The sequence below is a fragment of the Aotus nancymaae genome, unplaced genomic scaffold (genome assembly GCF_030222135.1).
Source record: "Aotus nancymaae isolate 86718 unplaced genomic scaffold, 86718_ANA_hifiasm-v0.15.2.pri h1tg000051l, whole genome shotgun sequence".
In the NCBI taxonomy this organism is placed as follows: domain Eukaryota; kingdom Metazoa; phylum Chordata; class Mammalia; order Primates; family Aotidae; genus Aotus; species Aotus nancymaae.
Window position 1 is genome coordinate 15,984,279 of NW_026988465.1, and position 23,629 is coordinate 16,007,907.

The window sequence follows — 23,629 nt, forward strand, 5'->3', positions numbered from 1 at the left end:
AACTAGATTTATCACTAACCAACCTGCCCTATAAGCAAAATAAAGTCCTCTATCCAAGATAAAAGAATATGATACATTAACTTAAATCTACACAAAGATATAAAGAACATTGATAAAGACAAATACATAGGAAAATATAAAAACAGTTAAATGTGCTTTTGTTTGTAGATCTTTTTGTCTTTTATGTGAGTTAAAATACAACTGTGTAAAGCAGGAACTATAAGTATATGTTGATGGGCATACAATGTATAAAGACATTATTTGTGTTACAAGAATAGCACAAATCTTGCAGGTGAGAAGAGAATATACCTATATAATAGCAAAATTTTTATATGCTACTGAAATTAAGTTAGTAGTAACGTGAACTAGATTGGTATATGTTGAGATGTTAATTGTAACGTCTAGGGAAACTACTAAGAGAATAACATGAAGAACACAGAAAAGGAAATAGATTTAAGATGGCATTCTTGAAAAAAAAAATTATTTCACAAAAGAAGGAACTAATTGAGAGAGAGAGGAATAAAAATAACACGAGACCAGTAGAAAACAAAACAATTTAAAAAATGGTAGAGATGAATCCTATCTTATCAATCATTATACTGAATGTGAGTGAATTGAACACTTAAATCAAAAGGCAGAGATATGCAAAAAATGATTTTTAAGAAAAAATCATGACCTAACTATAAGCATGATCTAACTATATGCTATGTACTTGAGACAAACATTAGAATCAAAGACACACACAGGTTGAAATTAAAAAGGTAGAAAGTGATATACTATGTCAACAGTAAACAAAAGAGAGCTGATATACTAATATCAGACAATAGACTTTAAGATAATTGTCACTAGAGACAAAGAAATTCTTTTATAATAAAAGGCTCAATCTGTCAAGAAAATATAGAAATATAAATCTGTATCCACTTAACAACATAACACCGAGAACTCAAAGCAAAAACTAATGGGATTGAAGGAAGAAACAGACCATTAAACAATATTTGGAGACTTCAATATTTCACTTTCAGTAATAGATATACATTTAATCTACATATTTCTCTCTGAGCACTGCTTTAGCTGAATTCCACACATATTAGTTTGTTGCATTATACATCCATTTATCTCAGAGTATTTTTAAATACTGATATTTAGTAATGTGTTGTTTAATCTCCAAATATTTGTGAATTTCCTACATTTCCTTCTCTTATTGATTTCTAATTTCATTCTATTGTACTTGGAGAACATATACTATATGATTTCTGCACTTTAAAATTCATTGAGACTTGTTTTATATCTTTGTATCTGATATATACGAAGCCATATATAGTCTATTCTGGAGAATATTCCATGTGCCCTTAAGTAAACTGTACATTTTTTATTGTTTGAAGTGTTCTACAGACATCTGTAGGGCTATTAAGTCCATAGTTTTGTTAAAGTATTTTTTTAGTGAAACAGAGAAGTTCATAGATAAACTTCCAAAAAATGATTCAAAAAGAAATAGAAAACCTGATTAGACCTAGGTAAACAGATATAACTTGTAATCAACAAATTTCCCACATAGAAAAGTCCAGGACCTGATGGCTTTGTTTCTGAATTTTACCAAGCTTTAAAAAAGAATGCCAATGCCATAGACCCACAACCCAGGGCAGCTAGGAGTTGGTGAATAGTAGCTCAAGTCTGCCATAAAAAAAGACCTCCAATAAAACTGCATTGCAAAAAATGGTAAAGAAACAGAATGAAAAGAGTAAAAAAGTTGAGGAGGCAGAATCTGGAGAATCTGTGGTGGACGAAGTACTAGACTGATGGGTAGTGAATGGAAAGTGGAATATTTCCTGAAGTTGAAGAGATTTACAGATGCTGACAATACTTAGGAACCCAAAGAAAATTTAGATTGTCCGGAGTTGATTGAAGCATTTAATTCTCAAATAACTGGCAAAGATAAAAGACAGTACAAAAAAAAAAAATCTTTAACAGTGAATCTGATAACAGCAAATCAACGAAGAAAAGAGATGCTGCTGACAAACGAAGAGGATTTGCTAGAGGCCTTGATCCTGAAAGAATAATTGTGCCACAGACAGCAGTGGAGAATGGATGTTTCTCATGAAATGGAAAGATTAATATGAGGCTGACTTGCTGCTGGTGAAAGAGGCAAATAAGAAGTGTCCTCCTAAAACTGTAGTTGCTTTTTATGAAAAGAGACTAACTTGGCAATCTTGTCTAGAAGATAAAGCTCAGTAATTGTTTACAAAGTTTTTATATATAATATATATGTTATATATATAACATATATATTAATATATATATATATATATATATATATATAATTTGGGTCTTGGATTTTTATTTACTAGTGTGATGAAATACCTACATCCTAATGAAAATCAAGTTTGATATGTTCGTTTTGAAAGTAGTGTTGGAAGAGTTGATGGAGTTTTACTTTTGCATCCATAGCACTGGTTACTTTGAACAAGTAAAAGCTTTCTCTAGTTGCTTCCTAAAAAAAAGAATGCCAAATCTGTCTCAAAAGCTTCCAAAAACAATTGAAAAGGATAAAAGTTTTAATTCATTCCTTAATGCCAATATTATCTTGATATCAAAACCAAACAAAACATTCTAGGGGAAAAGATCTGCAGACCAAAATTCTTTATGAATATAGATACAGAATTCAACACAATATTGACCAGCCAAATCCAGCAACATATAAAAGACTGAAACATTGCCCCAGATTGAAGGAAACTAAAAAGATACAATGACTAAACATAATAGGGAATTATGGATTGGATCTTGGAACAGAAAAAGAACTTTATTTAAAAACTGGTAATGTGTGAATGAAGTCTCCAGTTAACAGCATAGTACCAATGATAGTATCATTTTGATAATTTTACAGTGCTTGTGTAGGATGCTATCATTAGGGAAAGCTAGGAAAACTAGGGAAAGGTTGATAGGAACTCTACCATCTATAGTATGTTGAAAATTATTTCAAAATAAAATATTTTTAAAGAAAACCTCTCTCGAATCCAGATGTTCATCAGAAGTAGAAGAGATAAATAAATTATTATAGTTACATTTTGATAAAATAGAGAAAGTGCAAAGATAGGAAAAGGATACCAGGTTAGTTTCTGAGATGCTGTCCATGTTCTATTTCTTCTCTTGCATTGTGGTTGTGGTTTTAGGTTATTCACTTTGTGAGAGTTCATCAAGATGTAATTCAATTGCACTGTTACATTTCAGACACAGCACTGGCTTTAAAATTCAAATGGTTCTATTAAAATCAAGATTCATGGGTCAAGTTTAAATCTAAGACCACTGCAGGGTGTGCCACAATGGCCCAGAGGAGGTAACACCAGAATGCAGCTCCCAACAAATGAGATGCAGAGGGCCAGAGGACTTCATGATTCCAAGTGAGGTGCTGTGTTCACTTTGGTGGGACTGGTAGGACACCAAAAATAGCCCAGGGAAGGAGCCACAGGGTGAGAGCCATCCAGGGAGGGTGAACAGAGACAGGGTGAGGCACATCCCCACCTGGAATGTGCAGCTGGCTCAAAGGGTTGGGGACTTCACCGCCTTGGTGCTCCAATTTGGATCCTATGCTTACCTCATCCCTCCTGCAACCCAAGGTCCACAAGGACCCTGCCAGACTGAGGGGTGCCCATGGGTTGTCGATGCAAATCTGGGCAATGGCTCCTGCCAAGTACCACAAGTTGTAGGCACAGACCTGAGCTACAGCTCCCCACCAGGTGCTGCAAGTTGTCAGTGGGAGTCTGGACTAACACCAGGTGGACAGACTGTCCCACAGAAAGAGGCAGAGTTGAAGGCAGGGAAACAGGCCATAAGGCCTGGCAGGCCCCACCCCCACAAAACTCAGACTGAAGCCAATGCACTGCAGAGCTTGGCAGCAAATACATCAGTTTGACCCCAACCGGGAAGATGGAGCTTGGGGAAGGAGAGATGCCTTTGGGAAGGCAGGGCTAATCTCACCTGCAAACAAACTCCAGGGAAGAACCACCCACCCAGCAGCCTGACTGAATTGTAGGCAGGTCAGCAGCAACTCTACAGGCCAAAAACGATATACCACTCCAATGGCAACAGAAAGGACGTTCACTCAGAGATTCCTCCTGAAATCACCAACTTCAAAGATCAAAGGGAAATAAATCCATGAAGATAGGAAGAAACCAGTGCAAAAAGGATGAAACCATCAAACACCAGAACACCTCTTCTCCTCCCAGGGATCACAACTCCTCACCATCAAAGGTACAAAACAAGACAGAGAATGAGTTTGATGAATTGACAAAAGCAGGCTTCAGAAAGTGGGTAATAACAAATTTCTAAGAACCTTGAAAAAAGGAACCAGCTAAGAGAAGAACATAAACGACTTGATGGAGCTGAAAAACACAGCACGAGAACCTCGCGAGGCATACACAAGTTTCAACAGCCAAATTGATCAAGCAGAAGAAAGGATATCAGAGATAGAAGACCAAATCAATGAAATAAAACGAGAAGGCAAGATTAGAGAAAAAAGAGTGGAAAAAAATGAACAAAGCCCCCAAGAACTATGGGATTATGTGAAAAGACCTAATCTATGCTTGATTGACGTACCTGAATGTGATGGAGAGAATTAATCCAAGTTGGAAAACACTCCTCAGGATATTATCCCAGAGAACTTCCCCAACCTAACAAGGCAGGCCAACATTCAAATCCAGAAAATACAGAGAACACCACAAAGATATTCATCAAGAAGAGCAACCCCAAGGCATATAATCATCAGATTCACCAGGGTTGAAATGAAGCAAAAAATCCTAAGGGCAGCCAGAGAGAAAGGTCAAGTCACCCACAAAGGAAAGACCATCAGATTCACAGCGGATCTCTCAGCAGAAATCCCACAAGCTAGAAGGGAGTGGGGGCCAATATTCAACATTCTTAAAGAAAAGAACTTTCAACCCAGAATTTCATATCTGGCCAAACTAAGCTTCATAAGTGAAGGAGAAATAAAATACTTTACAGACAAGCAATTGCTGAGAGATTTTGTTGCTACAAGACCTGCCTTACAAGTGCTGCTGAAGGAAGTACTAAACATGGAAAGAAACAACCAGTACTAGTCACTGCAAAAACGTACCAAATGGTAAAGAACAATGACACAAGGAAGAAACCATGTCAACTAACGAGCAAAACAACCAGCCAGTTACAAAATGGCAGGATCAAATTCAAACATAACAATATTAACATTGAATGTAAATGGCCTAAATGCCCCCATCAAAAGACAGAGACTGGCAAACTTGATAAAAAGTCAAGACCCATCAGTGTGCTGTATTCAGGAGATCCATCTCACGTGCAAAGAATCACATAGACTTAAAATAAAGGGATGGAAGAAGATTTACCAAGCAAATGGAGAGAGAAAAAAAGCAGGGGTAGCAGTCCTAGTCTCTGACAAAATTGACTTTAAACCAACAAAGATCAAAAGAGACAAGGGCATTATATAATGGCAAAGGATCAATGCAACCAGAAGAGCTAACTATCCTAAATACATATGTACCCAATACAGGAGTACCCAGATACATAAAGCAAGTTCTTAATGACCTACAAAGAAACTTAGACTCCAACACAATGATAGTGGGAGACGTTAACACTCCACTGACGATACTGGACAGATCAATGAGACAGAAAGTCAACAAGGATATCCAGGACTTGAACTCAGACCTGGATCAAGCAGACTTAATAGACATATACAGAACATTCCACCTCAAATCCACAGAATACATATTCCTCTCAGCACCACATCACACCTACTCTAAAATTGACCACATAATTGGAAGTAAATCACTCCTCAGCAAATGCAAAAAAAACAGAAATCCTAACAATCAGTCTCTCAGACCACAGTGCAATCAAATTAGAACTCAGGATTAAGAAAAGCCCTCAAAACCACACAATCACATGGAGACTGAACAATTTGCTCCTGAATGACAAATGGATAAACAATAAAATGAAGGCAGAAATAAAAATGTTCTTTGAAACCAATGAAAACGAAGACACAATGCACCAGAATCTATGGGACACATTTAAAGCAGTGTGTAGAGGAAAATTTATAGCAATAAATACCCACATGTAAAAAAAGGAAATATCTAAAATCAACACCCTATTGTCAAAATGGAAAGTGCTAGAGGAGCAAGATCAAAAAAACTCAAAAACAAGCAGAAGACAAGAAATAACTAAGATCAAAGCAGAACTGAAGGAGATAAGAATAGAAATAAAGGATGTGATTGTGGAATGGAGATGCAGTTTTATTTGGTTCATTAATTCTATAAGGTCATAAAACAGATTAATATAAACAGAAATACCATTTGACCCAGGAATCCCATTACTGGGTATATACACAAAGGATTATAAATCGTTCTATTATAAAGACACATGCACATGTATGTCCATTGCAGCACTTTTCACAATAGCAAAGACTTGGAACCAACCCAAATGCCCATCAATGATAGACTGGATAAAGAAAATGTGGCACATACACACTGTGGAATACTATGCAGCCATAAAAGAAGATGAATTCATGTCCTTTGCAGGGACATGAATGAAACTGGAAATCATCATTCTCAGCAAACTGACACAAAAACAGAAAACCAAACACTGCATGTTCTCACTCATAAGTGGGTGTTTGACAATGAGAACACATGGATACAGGGAGGAGAACATCACACACTGGGGCCTGTTGGAAGGTAGTGGGGATAGGGGAGGGATAGGAGGGGGTTGGGGCATTGGGGAGGGATAACATTAGGAGAAATGTAGGTGATGTGAGGATGAATGCAGCAAACCACCATGGCATGTGTATGCCTATCTAACAATCTTGCAAGATCTGCACATGTACCCCAGAACTTAAAGTATAATTTAAAAAAAAAGAAAATAATAATAGCATCTTCTAAACAACAGAAAACCTGGAAGCTAGCCCATATAGCTGAAATGTCATTTGTATGGCTTATCAGAGAATAAAATGAAGATTCCTCTCCAAAAAAAACAAGGTAATATAAAAAGCTTCCATGATTCTATTTATATGTACGTTAGAAGGAATTTTCAGGTGTTACTGTAATACCTTAATGCATTGTTTCAATAGCACTAATTTAATGTTGATATACTCTAGATGAAGTTTTTCATTGTGGAGCTATCACTGATCTCTTGGAAACTGAACTCACTTTCCTCTTGAGGCTTTGGATTTGACATTGCATTTGACCTTTTATGTAGTAATTGACAAGTGCCAGGGTAATGATGAATTAGAATCTAGCCCCAGGGCCAAGCATTCTGAGTAATTCTTGATGGTCCATATTGAGTCAAATGGTAGGCATTTCCTATCACCTATTTCCATTCAACAAGAGCACTACATTCATTTAACTAAACTGATTCCAAAGAGAAGTGGTGCATTGATTGCAACTAATTTCAAAATTATTATTATTATTATTATTATTATTAATTTTTTTTCTGAGACAGAGTCTTGCTTTGTTGCCTAGGCTGGAGTGCTGTGGTGCGATCTCAGCTCAATGCAGCCTCTGCCTCCTCCCAGGCTTAAGCGATTCTCCTGCCTCAGCCTTCCAAGTAGCTGAGATTATAATGCCTGCCACCATGCTGGGCTAATTTTTGTATTTTTAGTAGAGATGGGGTTTTACCATGTTGCCCAGGCTGATCTTCAACTCCTGACCTCAGGTGATACACCTGCCTCAGCCTCCCAAAGTGTTGGGATTACAGGTGTGAGCCATTGTGCCCAGCCATCGAAATGCATTTTATTTCTGCATATGTTGAATACTTACTGCAATTAAAAAGTTTTGAAGGTAAAATTACAAATCTTGAAATTAAAAAGGCAAAAATGTAAAGGAGCCAAAATTGTAAATCAAGTATTTGAAAAATGAAGATTGGAAGCTATGTTGTATTATATTCACAAAAACTTTTATACTTTTCCTGTGTATACTTAAAAAACAAACAACTAGATCAGGATAGCCACATGAGGAACGCTTTTTATTATCAGTCAGTATTTTTAGATAGAACCTGGTCCTAATCTTAAAAGTGGGCTTGATCCTGTAGTAAATCTTTTACAACTGCCTTGACACACAGAAACCTTTTTGAAAACAGACACTCCCCGAAGTCTTTCGTTTGCATGGTCACACACTGATGCTTAGATGTTCCAGTAATCTAATATGGCCACAGTAGTCTTGATGACCAAAGTCATTTTTTTCCATCTTTAGAAAACTACATGGGAACAAACAGATCAAGCAGATCTGAAGCTACCATGTGTGTGAATGAACACTCTCGCTTCATTCCAGAATGCTGTACATCTATTTTGGACTGTATATTGTGTTTGTGTATTTATGCTTTGATTCATAGTAACTTCTTATGGTATGGAATTTATTTGCATTGAACACAAACTGTAAATAAAAAATGGCTGAAAATAAAACAGGTTTTATGTAATGATTTTATGTAATGGTTATGATAATAGAAAATGATTGTAGAGTTATTTATGCTTCATTTATTCAATGAAATTTTTTTTAAAAATTCTTTTCTGTATTATTAGGTCCTAGAACCTTTATCGATATTGGTTCTTGGTTTATTTTTATTTTTGTAATTTAGGGAAAAAGATCAGTTTTATAAATTTTTTTCAAGAAAATCATGAAACGATCAAAATACAAATAAAGTAGCTTAAAGGTATACAAAATATTACCTTGCATTTTTTCTCTCTGTTTTCATTTCTAATTTTGAGTATTTACATTACATTATCTCTAGACTTCCCAGTGAGTTTTCTATTTTATTAAAATTTTCAAAGAACCAGCTCTTAGATGTATTTGCTAAATCATTATCAGCTTTTGTTTTTGATATGTTTTTCTTAGAGTCACTTTGTTGTATATACTCAGTTTCTATGATTGACTTTTATTTACATATTTACATTCATTCTAGTATAATGTTAGCACTCAAGGATCTGAAGTGGTGTGTAAAAAGATCCTTGACCACTTGTTATAGTGACATTTTTAATTACATTATGATTACTTCTAAAATACTCTAGAATTAAAAATATTATTACCTTATGGCTTATTATAAAATTTCAAGCAATACAGAAATATGAAATAAAAAAATAAACTTTCTACCATACCTTACCTCAAACCAGATTTCTTTCCAATGTTACCAACTGCCAACAGTCTCTTTATTGTTTTAAATAGTTTTTACTCACGTAAATATGCATTACATTTTTTAAAGGCTGTAAATATTCATTCCTGTGCTCCTATCATTGCCTGCATGTACAAATATTTCTTTATAATAGACTTCAGGGAGTTGGTTTCCTGGGTCATAGGGTATGTACATGTTTAATTTTGATAAGTATTCTCAAATTGCTCTCCACAAAAGGCTGTATTAGTTCACACAACAGTAGTATGTATCCATGTCCACTTTTCTACATCCTGGCCATCCTTGATATATAACCAGATTTTAATTTATAATTTGATCTCCATGGTTTTTAGCAGGTAAGTTTAATTTCTAAAAAGCTTGCTTTTATGTTTTATGTTGTTGGTAGTGTTTGTTGAGTCTTTTACTATTGTTTAAAACTTTTCTTGCAACAATTCAATACAATAATGTGAATAGTTAAAATATTTTTCAAAATGTATTGAGATTTCCTCTGCAGCTTCTATTGGTAAAATATGCCATGAGTGCCTAAATTGTGAAGCATTTTCTCTGAAAAATGCAGACTTTACAGTGTGTTCAATATTAATGTATTATCATATTTTTGGGTTTTATATATATCTGTATTTTGTATCCAGGTACTATTCTTTCAAAGCTAAAATGTTGTTTAAAATTTTAATTACTCTCCAAATTTATCATAGCTTTCATTCAGTTAAAATCTCTCTATATACCTGAAGTTAAATGATAGAATCCTAGTCTAAGAAAAAATCAACATAGTTATAGTTCACATATAAATGATACTGTGTATATTTATAAGCAAATAACAAGTCCAGGCTTCTGGCGCCTCCCTTCAACCCAGATTTGGAGATGCCAATGGCAACTAACAGTATTTGTGAAAATCCAAGGGAGTGAGAGAGTGAATGAGTCCCAGTATGAAGCAGATTCCAACAGGAGAGTTCCAGGATGGGTGTGCATTTGTGGCCTGGCCTAGGGAGAGTTTTCTAGTAGTGCCCTCTTCTTTAATTTCTTGTACCTTTGCTCTATTGGGCAGCCAATAGCAATAAATATTTCAATGACCCAGAACATTTTTCTGCATTCCCTGAACTAAGCAATAACCTTAAAATGTGTCTCATCTTGGATTAAAACACAACTTGGATCAGAAGCACTGGAGAATTTTCTCAGCAGCCAAGAGATGCCTGGGAATCTCTTGGCTAAGATGCCAAGAGAATCTTACAAAGAGCTAACAGAAAGAGAGACCTGGATTACAAGAGAGAGGCTCCCTATTCTGAAGCTCTCTTCCCTCACTGGAGTGAGTGCAAGGTTAAAGCCGAGGCTTTCAGCAATTCCCATAGAGTTGACAAAACTAGTCAATACAGCTAATGATGGCAGAGGATAAAATTTCAGTTACTGTGAAATCAATAGTTTTGAGGACTTAAAAGTAAAATAACAAATTGAAGAAGCTCTACAAAATGAGACAGTCCTAATGAAAAAGAAAGTAGAGTTTAAAATACTCATAGATGGACGAGGATATTTGGAACATGAAGTAGGAAAAAGCAGCTATGAAGAAAAATCAATTGGAGACATTTGGAATAAGAGATACAGTTGTTGAATAACCTCAATGGATAGACACATTTGGTGAGCAAGGGCTTAGGTCAAAGAATATTCCTAAAAGGCATCTAAAAAGGAAAAATGAGAAAGGAAAGGTAACAAACATGGAAGAAGACAGGAACATTCAACATCTACCCAAAAGGAACCCCAGAAAAATGCAAACAGAAAGGGAACAATTTGAGAATATAATGGCAATTTTACAAATAGTAAACATTGTCATAATATTTTGGAATAACAGAGCTCAGAGAACGTCACATAGGGTAGAAAAGTACTCTAGATGCATTTTAGTAAAATTTAAGAACACCATAGGCAAAGAAAAACCACAATAGTTTCTAGAGAGAAAAATCAGATTCTCTCAAAGGAGTAAACATTGGATTGGCATTAAGTAGCTTAACAGCAATGCTGGCTTGAGAAGACAAGCAAACTTTTTTGGAAGGGCCAAAGAAATTAAATTTTAATACAGAATTCCACATAGACCTAAATCTGCACTTAAGATAAAAGAGGATTAAAGATTTTCTCGGGTTAAAGGATCTCAAATAGTATTACAACACGATCCACTTTGAAAGAATGTTTAGATGTTGTACCTCAGGAAGAAGAAAAGTAAATGCAGAAGGCAATAAGATATAGAGGAAAAGCAGATGGATGAACTTGTCAAAATATGCAAAAAGTTGTAAAAATCTAATTCATATAATCATCTGGTATTAAAACTCTAGAAAATACTTACTTGACTGGAAACTGGAGGCAGTATTCTTGGCACCAATGGAAGATGAGAACAGGCCAACTAAATGGTTTGCTGGCCCAGGGTAATATATAGGTGTATCTTAGCTTTAGTGTTGCTAAATATTAAATAAGCATGCATCTGAGTGTTAATAAATCCGTGGTAACCACCAGGAGAATAAAAATAGAATGCAGAATTTTAAGACAAGAAAAAATCCTCTACCCACTAGAAAAGAGTGAATGTACAGTAAGAAAGCATAAGAAATAGAAAACAACGTAAAATGGTAGGAATAAGTCCTAGGGTAGCAATAATCACAGCAATAACAAAATAGTCTATTTATGTCCCATTATATTCTAGAAATGAGTCAGGGTGACTTTCGAGGAAATATTTTATCGGCAAGATAAACTAAGTCCAAAATACAAGAGAAAGGAAAGCTATGAGAGTAAGATTCAGTCACAGGTAAGGTATATACACCTAATACTGGCTTCAAATAATGCCTCGAATACCGAAAGATTGACGATGCATACCTATTAGAGCAAGTTCATTAATTCAAATACGTGATATTGCTACTTTCTTTTGAGACGTCACCTCTCAGAATCTTGTCTAATTGGTCAGTGACTCCAACCTTACCTGTCACTCTCCTGTCAGCCAGGGAGAATGATACAGTACTAACTTTACATTCTAATACCAAAATATTAGGATAGTTACCTAATTAAAAACATTTTCCCTCTGTTCCCTTTAAACTGATTAAAATCTGTCTCTCTGAAATACCAATATTATTTTACAGCTTTTGTCATAATGACATTTTCCTTTAAAGACTTACATATTCTTGCATAGCACCAAAGAAAACAATTTCTAATTTCCAAAAGATTATTTCATATTTTCCTTAATCATATATGCATAAGATAGTATCACAGCAAAACCTCATTCAATACATGTATTTTAACAAGTTAGACCACTATAGAAATGTAACATCTCTATTCACGCTTTAATTGTATGACTTCAAATAATGCCTCAAATATCGAAAGATTGATAATGCATACCTATTATACATTATCAATAAGTTCAAGCCATTTTCTGAACTTACTATTCCCTCATTAATAGAGAGATGTTAGGATAAATGATCTTGGAAATATCCCCCAGTTTTCATCGTTTATGTTTCCTTTCTACACTGACTTTGTTATAATTCATAGAATAATTTACTTCAACATACGTTACTTTTTGTTTCTATAAAGTCATATTTATTGTAGAAACAAAGACCTAAGGTATGAAGAAAAAACATAAGCTTTTCTTTCTGCTTCTCTTCCTGCCTTCTTGCTTTAAAATAGCTAAAATGGTGACATCTTAAAACTGTAAGCTGCCGCAACCAGTAAATGCCCCTGTACAGGGTTCCTTCCCAGCCCAAGAATGATCCTTACGCTAAGAAAGGAGGAAAGTTGTTAATTTGAAGACATTTGTGTTCACTTATAGCTACTTTAAATGATTTCCAAGATTATTCTTGGTATTCATTTCTAACTGGTGAAGTTCCAATTGATCATCTTTGTCTATTAACATTGTTTTATTTATATTGCACTTTGCTTATTGTTTTATATCAGTGAAATAATATTTATGTGGAATCTTATGTCATATTTCTATTGCTTAATATTAAAAAGTTAGAATATAGATGTAGCTAAATTTGCTACTGTATTTATACACTTATAAATGTTCCAGTGCATATTGTTCTCTATACCCATGTGTGTTGGGAAAATTTTTCTGAATATAATTTCTATGTCAATGATACAAAACACATTCTATTTAGGTAACATTTCTTGAGGGCTTACTAATGTATCAGACATTGTTCTAAGTGCTTCACAGAGATTAACTCATTTATCCTCACATCTATCTGTTAAGCAAGGTCCTATTATCATCCATCCTCTCTAGAGGCAGAATTTGAGGCATATAGGAGAGGTTAACATACTTTCTGCATGGTTAGATAGTAAACAGTACAGCTAGAGTTCAAATCCAAGTTCCAAAGATGGAAACATCACAGGAGCACCTCCGAACAAATACACTCACACCCCTAAGACTGAGCTTTATTACCAGTTTTTTTCGAGATAATGCACGGAACATGCAATGATACCAGTTTGCTATTAAAACAGTAGTGTGGCACCTTCATGGCATAAAAAGAATTGGACTACTTCAGTGTCTACAGGACTTCTTTAGGTAAAAGGGCCCATGTCAGTGTCTAAGGGTCTTCTTTAGATAAAAGTTCACACATGGAGCATTTCCTTTTAGAAGCAGTTTAGAAGCAGATGGTTGCATGTGTAATCCTCCTAAGAGCTAATAGAAAGGCCAGGACCAAACCTATTTGTTTATGGGTTGTGCAGACCCATCTAGACATGAGTTATCTAAAGCTACTGAAGGAGTCCAAAATTCACATGCCTACAATCCTCTGTGTGATGGATAAGAAAACATATAAGGATCACAAGAAACACTTTAGACCTCAATGCATACATTAGTTCTGTAGCAGATACAAATTTGCAAAAGGTGTAGTTGTTTATGTTTTTGGCTTTCTTTGTTAATATGTTATTTTTAATAATCTGAAATCACAAGTTATTTAAATATAAACTAGTTTCCTAAAGAATTGACCATTAACTGCTGTGGAAAATATTCCTCTCTTCCTCCTTAATTCCCCTGTGCATGGGCAACACAGCCAGTGGAGAAGGCATGGGAAGCACTCAAGTTCACCATGGACCCAGTAGCACCAAAAGCAGCAGCTCAGGTTCCCTTAAGCAAAACTCCCCTAGTATCATTTTTATAAGTCGGTTTAGTATTTAATTAGTCAAGTTTTCATCCACATTGCCTATTTTTCTACTGCACTCTGCCAAAAACACTCTTTGGCAGATGGTAAAATAATGAAATCGTTGGCTCTAAAATCCAAAATCTTGGAGATAATTACAAGACTTGATACAGGTAACATTTATTAGTCATGAAGAGCTTGACAGCATGGAGAATTTCTCAACCCACACAATTTCTAAAGGGAGAAAAAAAATCTTTCTTAAAAAAATACTGATCAAATTCTGTTTCTGTGACAAGAAAGGAGAAATACACTTTATAAGACCTAGCTGGACAGCTTCTTCATTTAAGCACAGCCTACTCAGAGAAGGAAGGAAAGTCTTTACAAAGTCTACTCCATTACTGAGCCACAAAGGCAAATATGAACAATGTTTGAAAATTTCTCTCTGTTCTGGTTAAATCAATTGGAACTTCACCAGTTAGAAATGAATACCAAGAATAATCTTGGAAATCATTTAAAGTAGCTATAAGTGAACAAAAATGTCTTCAAATTAACAACTTTCCTCCTTTCTTAGCGTAAGGATCATTCTTGGGCTGGGAAGGAACCCTGTACAGGGGCATTTACTGGTTGCAGCAGCTTACAGTTTTAAGATGTCACCATTTTAGCTATTTTAAAGCGAGAAGGCAGGAAGGGAGGCAGAAAGAAAAGCTTATGTTTTTCTATTTTTCTAGTTGAAACATAATGATCTTTAAAAGAGAGCATTTCAAAAGAATGGCTGACTCTATAGATATTCTCAAAGATTGGGATTAATTCTTCTCGATTATGAAAATGGAATGATAAACTGGCAACGAATAAAACACAGCTATAAGGACTAGGAAAAAAATATTTTTCAAAGAAGATTTGTTAACTAGACACTTCTGGAAACAGGGACAGTTAAACTCTAAAACCAGGCATTATTGTAGATATCTGATACAATTTTTAAATAACAGTAATAGATAGTTTTAAAGTAAACATGACCTAGAAAGTGGTCAGAAACAATTCATCAGAAGCATAAAGCATGAAAGAATATGATCATCATGATAGGTGACGTTTATTGGGCAGGTCACATGTGCAGACACTGTTCAAAGTGTTTTATACACACGAACTCATTGATTACCTACAACGTTTCAGTAAGGCAGTTATCAAGGCTTTGGTAGATTAAATTGCTTGTCTAAGGTTGCAGAACTGTTAACAATGTAACTGGAAACTGAAATCAGGAAATATGATTTCAGAATCCATAGTCTTAACCTCTATGCGATATGACCTTATCCTAATACAAGGATGATAAAATAAATTTAAAATTTATCTCTAGGCTGTTGGCACAATATTTTATATAGTAGTGAGACCATTATGAAGGTATATATGTTCTGTAATAATGGAAGGATATGTCTCGTTCAAAGGAAATTGATCTTATAAGAAGATGTAACAATTTTTCCTTTAAAAAAGGTATACGTGATGTGACTAAAAGAAGAAAGAAAGGAAGGAAAGGAATAAAAAAGTTAGGTCATAACATAGAAGAAATACACAAACATGCTACAGGGAACTTTTGAAGACAAGAAAAAATAGTGATTTTATAGTAAGAATATTGTAGGCTTTCGTATAGTATTCCAGATATCTCAGATGATATCCATGGTTAACATTTTGGTACTTGGTATGTATATGTCTATAAGTGAATATACATATATGAATTCAATAAATATTTACTGAGTTCCTACTGTCAGATACTGCTGGGGTTGATGTGTTTAGAATGAAGAACAAGCCTTCTCTCACACTTATGGGAGAAATAGAAAACTGTAAAAATATTGTTACTAATAACATATGTTATAAAGAAAAATATAGCATGATGAAAGAAGGTATCAAGGAGCTATTTTATTTGAATGCTGAGGAAAGGTCTTACTGAACTGAAATAAAGATGGGGAGAGGGCTGAGAAAGAGAAAGACAGAGACAAGCAGGAGGAGGAGGTAGAGGAGGAGGGGAGACCAGTGATGATCTGGAAGGAAAATTCCAAGCAAAGGCAAAAACCTGGTGAAAAAACATATTCTGGTTGTTTAAGAATAGCAAGCTGGCCAGGTGCGGTGGCTCAAGCCTGTAATCGCAACACTTTGGGAGGCTGAGGCGGGCGGATCATGAGGTCAAGAGATCGAGACCATCCTGGCCAACATGGTGAAACCCCATCTCTACTAAAAACACAAAAATTAGCTGGGCGTGGTGGTGTGTGCCTGTAGTCCCAGCTATTTGGGAGGCTGAGGCAGGAAAATTGCTTGAACATGGGAGGTGGAGGTTGCAGTGAGCCGAGATTGTGCCACTGCACTCCAGCCTCGCACCTGGCGACAGAGTGAGACTCTTGTCTCAAAAAAAAAAAAAAAGAAAGAAAAAAATAGCAAGCAAGTCAGTGGAGCTGGAGAGGTTTCAGCAAGAGGTGAGGAAATTATCAAAGAAATGAAATCAAAGAACAGGCGGAACCTTGTCATGATTATCACTGTGGGCTTCTTGCTAAAGGGTGTGGGATCCTTTTGTAAGGTTCTGAGCAGGAGAGTGACATGATTTGATTTCCACCTTAAAAATCTCATCCAGATCACTATGCAACAAAGCAAAACCAGGAAAACCAGTTAGGAGGCTACTGGAATATTTCACAAAGGAGATGATGGTATGAAGTCTGATATGCCAACTGGACTACTATGTGAAAAATATCTTGTAGACTGTTGGGAAAACTGGTCAAAACTCAAAGGAGAGGCAGGACAGAAGATACACATTTGTGATGCCTCAATATATAAATAATATTTAAATCATGAGTTCCATAGAAATGAACATAGGTTAAAAAATAAAGAAAGAAATGTGAGGACTAGTACCTGGAAAATTCCAATACTTACAGTTAGACAATAGAAGAAGAATATATCAAGGGAGACTGAGAAGTAGTAGTTTATGAATAATCCAGAGGCCACAGTTCCTGAAAGTCATGTGAAGAAAGTGTTTCATGAACAAGGGAATTATCAATATATTTGATTATAGATAGAGATAGAATTATAAATACATTTGAGCTTTTTAAAACTGGAAATACAGTGAATAACATTTATTCATATTTTAAGCATTTTTAAAATTTTAATTTCTGTATAACATTCAAATCAGAAGCCATTTGAAAAGACTGCAAGATGATAAGATACGGGTCTAGAAAAATGCTTTGTTGGTAACCTACTATAGAATCCCTAAGTAAAAGTCATTAGATAAGCCTCTGTTATGCTCTTATGAATGTAATAATCAGTATGAACCATAACATAAGAGAGGAGGGAATGAGTGGTTCCTCTCAGAATCATTGTCTTTGGAAGTAATAGATTTTGTAATTACTCAAAATCAAACAATTTAGGTAAATTACCAGTGATTCTGGGGGACGTGGAGAGCCAGGCTGACTAAGGTTGAGAGGAAAGAGGAGGGAAAAATAGTGAATCCCATCTTTTTTCAAAGTCTTGGATTGGTAGATGCTGATGTTTTCCCACGAGGCTTCTACTTGTTGAGTTAGCCATAAAAAGGTGAAGAGTGAGGGGGAAAGCTATATGCCTACTGCGTTCACCCCCATGTGTCAAGCCTGTCCAAAATCTGCATCCATAACTTCCATTATATCTCATTGGCCAGAACTTAGTCATGTGGCCATGGCAAAGTCCATTGAACTGACTCCAACATGGACCCTACCATACTCAAGACATAGTGACCCCTATGACCTGCACATACATCTCCAGATGGCTTCCCAGAGCCAGAAAGTCTGGAGTAACAGGAAAACCACAGAGGAAGAAGAATGGCTTGCTCCTGCAGTGCCTAATTAACCAACCTTGCAACATTCTGCTATTGTTCCGGCCTCAACCGCTTTCCTGCCTCAACTGATAACCCAACCTTGTGACACTGGACCTTGTGACACTGGACCTTGTGACACCCCCCTTCCCCTGGCAACACTTCCCCTGGCTTGCAAAAAACCACCCTGAACTGTAACTTTGCGCTGCCTACCCCAAACCTATAAACCAACTCCTATCCCACCACCCTCCTCTGACTCTCTTTTCCGACTCAGCCCACCCACACCCGGGTGAATAAACAACCTTGTTGCTCACACAAAGCCTGTTTAGGTGATCTCTTCATTCAGAGCGTGCCTAACAGCTGTCACTCTCTGAGTGTTAAAGGGTTTAGTTTTTGTTTATTTATTTGTTTGTCTTTAAGCTGAGAATACTGTTGCTCTCAAACAAAATTAGTATTCTACAGTAGGGAAAGACAGGACAATAACCAATGTGTGAATAAATAGAAGTCTCTGGGTAGGAACCTCAAGATATGCTTATGCTTCCTTTTTCAGTTCTCATTTCTCATCATATTTCTTCCTCTGACTATAATACAATTTTATATTTGTATTTAATTTATTGTGCTTTATTCTCTAGGTCTTTACTTATAGTAAATTCACTCTGCTGAAAACACTCTTTTTCTTTCCTTTACACATGGCTTAAAATTCTTCTGATTTTTCCACTCTCAGCTTGAATGTTACTTCCTCAAATATGCATTGCCTTTGTTGTCCTCATTAGCATTAGCATTTTGAATATTATTATTATTAGCTTTGCTAAACACTGAGGACAAGTTGCCTTAGTCTATTAACGATTGGCTAGCAATTTCTCATAGAATACTTTGCTTAGTCTATACAGTCAAGAAAGAAGAAGGCAGAGCCCAATGCAGGTGGCTAAATTCCAGCTCATGTTTTCCTCTTTTGAGGTTCCTATTTGGAAGGCATAGGGTCCATCCTTTACCTAATTATGGACCATTGCTTCTTCTCCATTTGTTTTGGTTTCTCTTAGAGAGGCAACTATTATACACAGATTGAATCTTCATTCTCTGACCAATGCTAATGAGAGAGCTGCTTAGGTTCCTCCTTGATCATGTTGTGCAGCTGCTCTGAGCCTTGTCATTGTTTGATTCTGAAAATGCAATCACTTGAATTCTTCTCAGATCTTAGTTACAAGGTAGGAAACTGACTACTCTACTCATACTAAAAGAATTCAGGAGGTCTTTGTGTAGAATTTGATTTATAATCCTGATAAAGTAACATTCCAGAGTTACTAGTGCCATTGCTCAGGTCTTGCTGTTCACCAGTGTGAAATTATCATAGTTTTCCAGGACTTCAGCAAGGTGGCTGACTAGAGATACCTGGAGTTTGTTGCCCCAACAAGAAAGAACCAAGACAATGAATAAACAGCTAAGATTTGACTGGAGTACTGAAGGGAGAACACTGGAGTGCATTGGAAGGGTAGAGTCACACCATGGTTGCAAGCCCAGAAGGGCAGCGTGGAGGCACTGTGCCTCTTCTGACCCCCTGGTCCAGATCAAATCTCCTAGGAATCAGGAAGGATTTTTTGTGTGTGGTTAAAAAAAAAAAAAAAAAAAAAAACGCCAGCCTCCATTGCCACCACAAACATTAATAGTCCTTACTACAAAAGAATCCCATAGTCCCACAAGCCCTGAATCCACTTTGGAGAGCTTCCAGGAATTTGTGCAGATGCATTGCCCCAGACTAAGAACATAAGGTGTGCACTCTGCACTCCCCACCTACCTGCTGGGAGCCAAGCTGCTGCAGCATGACACCACCTTGAGAAGAGAGCCACCTCTGGAGTTCACCCTGCATCCTCTCCAGCACTGGGACTCCACTGTATCAAGCCCACATGGGTGGCTGAATGCCACAACCCCAGCTGCAAGGAGCCTAGGCTAAGGATCACCTATGATTTTGTTTCAGTACAGCAGGGATATCAACCCCTGCTTCTACATTTTCAGGCAGAGAAACCATCTGTGAGTCCTCCACAGATTAAACCTACCCTGGAGCAGGCCAAACTGCTGCATACCCTCACAGGGAGAGGCCCTGAGCCTCTGAGCAGCTGATACACCCCCAGGGTAGTGGAGTGGCTGCCCACCCATGCTTGGGACTTAAGAAACAGTCCCACATCATTCCCCTTATCCCTGAAAACATGCCTCTAGCTGGCCCAATGGTCCTGTGACCCCAATAAGGACCACAGAAATAGTCCCACAGGGCATCCCTGGAAGGCATTCCCTCAGGCTGGCCAGGAGCTGTTAGCTCATGGGCCAAACCTGAGAAATAGCCTCATGGGCCACCTTTGGTGGGCATGTGCCAAACCAACTAAGCAGCCTTCCACCCACATCCTGGGCAGGAGAAACAGCCCTGCCGGTTGCCTCTGGCAGACACACCCCCAGACCAGCTGAGTAGCTGTGTGCCTACATCCCAGGCCTGAGAAACAGCCCTGTAGGCCACCCCAGCAGAAGCACCCTCACACCAGCTATGCAGCCAATGGCAGACGTGCCCCCAGGTCAGCTGAGCAGCTGTACACCTGCATACCAAGCCTGAGAATTAGTCCCACACGTTACCCTTGATGGGTATGCCCCTAAACCAGTTGAGCAGCCTTGCACCCACATTCCAAATCTGAGAAACAGCATCATAGGCCCACTACCCCACCCAGCAGACACATCCCCAAGCCAGCAGCCTTGAGCCTACATCCCATGCCTAAGAAACAGCCCTGTGGGCTACCCCAGCAGACATGCACACAGGCTAGTCAAGAAGTTTTAAGACTGAAAACTTGTTAAGTCTTGGAGAGAGGTGGACATCTGGGTCCAGGAAGTTCAAAGAATCCCACATAGATTCAACCCAAACAGATCCTCTTCAAGACACATTATAGTCAAACTGTTGAAAGTCAAAGGCAAAGAAAGAATTCTAAAAGCTGCAAGAGAAAAATGTCAAGTCACATATAAGGAAATCCCCATTAAGACTAGCAATGAATTTTTCAGAAGAAACCTTACAGGCCTGGAGAAAATAGGATATTTTGAAAACACTGAAAGAATAATATGCCATCCAATCGTATACACAGCCAAGATAAGCTTAAGAAATGAAGGAGAAATGACAACTTCCACAGACAGGCTATAATGAAGGGAATTCATTACCACTATATCAGCCTTACAAGAAATCCTCAAGAAAGGGTTATTACTGGAAGTGAAAAGATGATAACCACCATCATAAGAACATGTAAAACTATAAAACTTACTGGCAGAGCTGATAATAAAGGAGAAAGAGAAAGAAATCAAACCTTAGAGAATACCCTACCCTAAAAATAAACAAGATAGAAAGTAAGGAAGAAAGAATATACAAAACAACCAGAAATCAATTTTTAAAATGACAGGTGTAAGTCCTGACCTATCAACTATAACCATGAATGTAAACAGATTAAATTCCCCATTTAAAAGATACAGACTCCCTGAATGGATGAAAAAACAAGACCCAACAATATGCTGCCTATGAGAAACTCATCTTACCTGCAAAGACATATATAGATTGAGAGTGAAGAGACAGAAAAGGATATTCTATACAAAAGAAAGCCAAAAGCAACCAAGTCAAACATACAAAGAGAAAAAGAAAAATAATGTATAACACAGTGATCAATTCAGCAAGAGAAAATAACAATTAAAAATATATATGCACCCAACACTGAAGCACCCAGACATATAAAGCAAATAGCATTAGAGCTAAAGGGAGAGATAGACTCCAACACAACAACAGTTGGAGACCTCAACACCGCACTCTCAGCCTTGGACAGATCATCTAGACTGAAAAGTAATAAAGCACATCCGATTTAAACTGTACCACAGACCAAAAGGACCTAACAGTCATTTGCAAAACATTTAACCCAACAGCTGCAGAATATATTTTCTTTCCATAAGCACAAGTAACATTCTCCAAGACAGACCATCTGTTAGGACATAAAACAAGTCTCAAAAATGTTTTAAAAATAGAAATTATATCCAGCATCTTATCTGACCACAATGGATAAAAAAACCCAGACATTGATAATAAGAGAAACATTGAAAAACATTGCACCAAAGCAAAAATAAACCAAACTCAAAATTATGAGAAAGAAATAATAAAGATCAGAGCAGAAATAAACAAAAGAGACACATATATACAAAATATACAAAAATATATTTATATACACACAAAAGATCAATGAAACAAAAAGTTGATTTTTTGAAAAGATAAATCTACAAACCATTACCTAGAGAGACTAAGAAAAAAGAGAGAAGACCCACGTAAATAAAATTGGAAATAGAAAAGGAGGTGTCACAACAGATATCACAGAAATACAAAGGATCATTAGAGATTACTGTGAACTACTGACTATATATCAATAAATTTAAAATCTTAGAGAAAATGGATACATTCCTAGACACATATAACCTATCAAGATTGAGACAAGAAGTAGTAGAAAATGGAACAGACCAATAACAAGTAATAATGTTGGGTCAGTAATAAAAAGACTTCTAACTAAGAAAAGCCAAAGTGTGATGGATTCACCACTGAATTCTACCAAATCATTAAAGAACAATTAAGCCAATTCTTCTCAAACTATACCAAAAAATTGAAGTAGAGTGAATTCTTCCTAATTCATTCTATGAAGCCAGCATAATCCTGATGCCAAAACTGGAAAAAAACATAAGAAAGAAAAGTACAGGCCAATATCCTTGATGAACATAGACACAAAAATCCTTCACAAAATAATATCAAACAGAAGCCAACAACACATCAAAAAGATAATAAACCATAATCAAGTGGAACTTACCAGGAATACAAGGATGGCTCAATATATACAAATCAGTGAACAGCATACATCACATCAATAGAATGAAGAACAGAAACCATATAATCATTTAAATAGATGCAGAAAAATGATTTTGATAAAATTTAACATCACTTCATTTTTTTTTTTTTTTTTTTTGAGACAGAATCTTGCTCTCTTGCCAGGCTGGAGCACACTGGCACAATCTTGACTCACTGCAAACTCCACCTCCCAGGTTCAAATGATTTTCCTGCCTCAGCCTTGTGAGTAGCTGGGACTACAGATGTGTGCCACCACACCCAACTAATTGTTGTATTTTTAGTAGAGTCAGGGCTTTACCATGTTGGCCAGAATGGTCTCAATCTCTTGACTTCGTGATCTGCCCACCTCAGCCTCCCAAAATGCTGAGATTACAGGCATGAGCCACTGTGCCTGGCTGATCTTTAAAAATCTCAATACATTAGGTATAGAAAAAAGTACCCTAACATAAGAAAACGCCATATATGACAAAACACGCAGCTAATATCATACTGAACAGGAAAAAGCTGAAAGATTTTCCTCTAAGAACCAGAATAAGACAAGGATGCCTATTCTCACAACTCTTATTCAACATAGTATTAAAAGTCCTAGCCAGAGCAATTAGGCAAGAGAAAAAATTAAAAGTCATTTAGATTAGAAAAGAGGAAGCCAAATTGTCACTGTTTATAGATAAC

At 36.6% G+C, this 23,629-nt stretch overlaps 1 long non-coding RNA gene and 1 pseudogene across 3 annotated transcripts in view; one reads left to right on the forward strand and one right to left on the reverse strand.

Annotated features, from left to right (window-relative positions):
- LOC105733918 (uncharacterized) overlaps window positions 1–23,629 on the reverse strand; it is a 157,165-nt gene that overhangs the window by 36,866 nt on the left and 96,670 nt on the right. The gene's annotated exons all lie outside the window — the stretch shown is intronic.
- LOC110567109 (chromobox protein homolog 3-like) lies at window positions 1,696–2,232 on the forward strand (annotated as a pseudogene).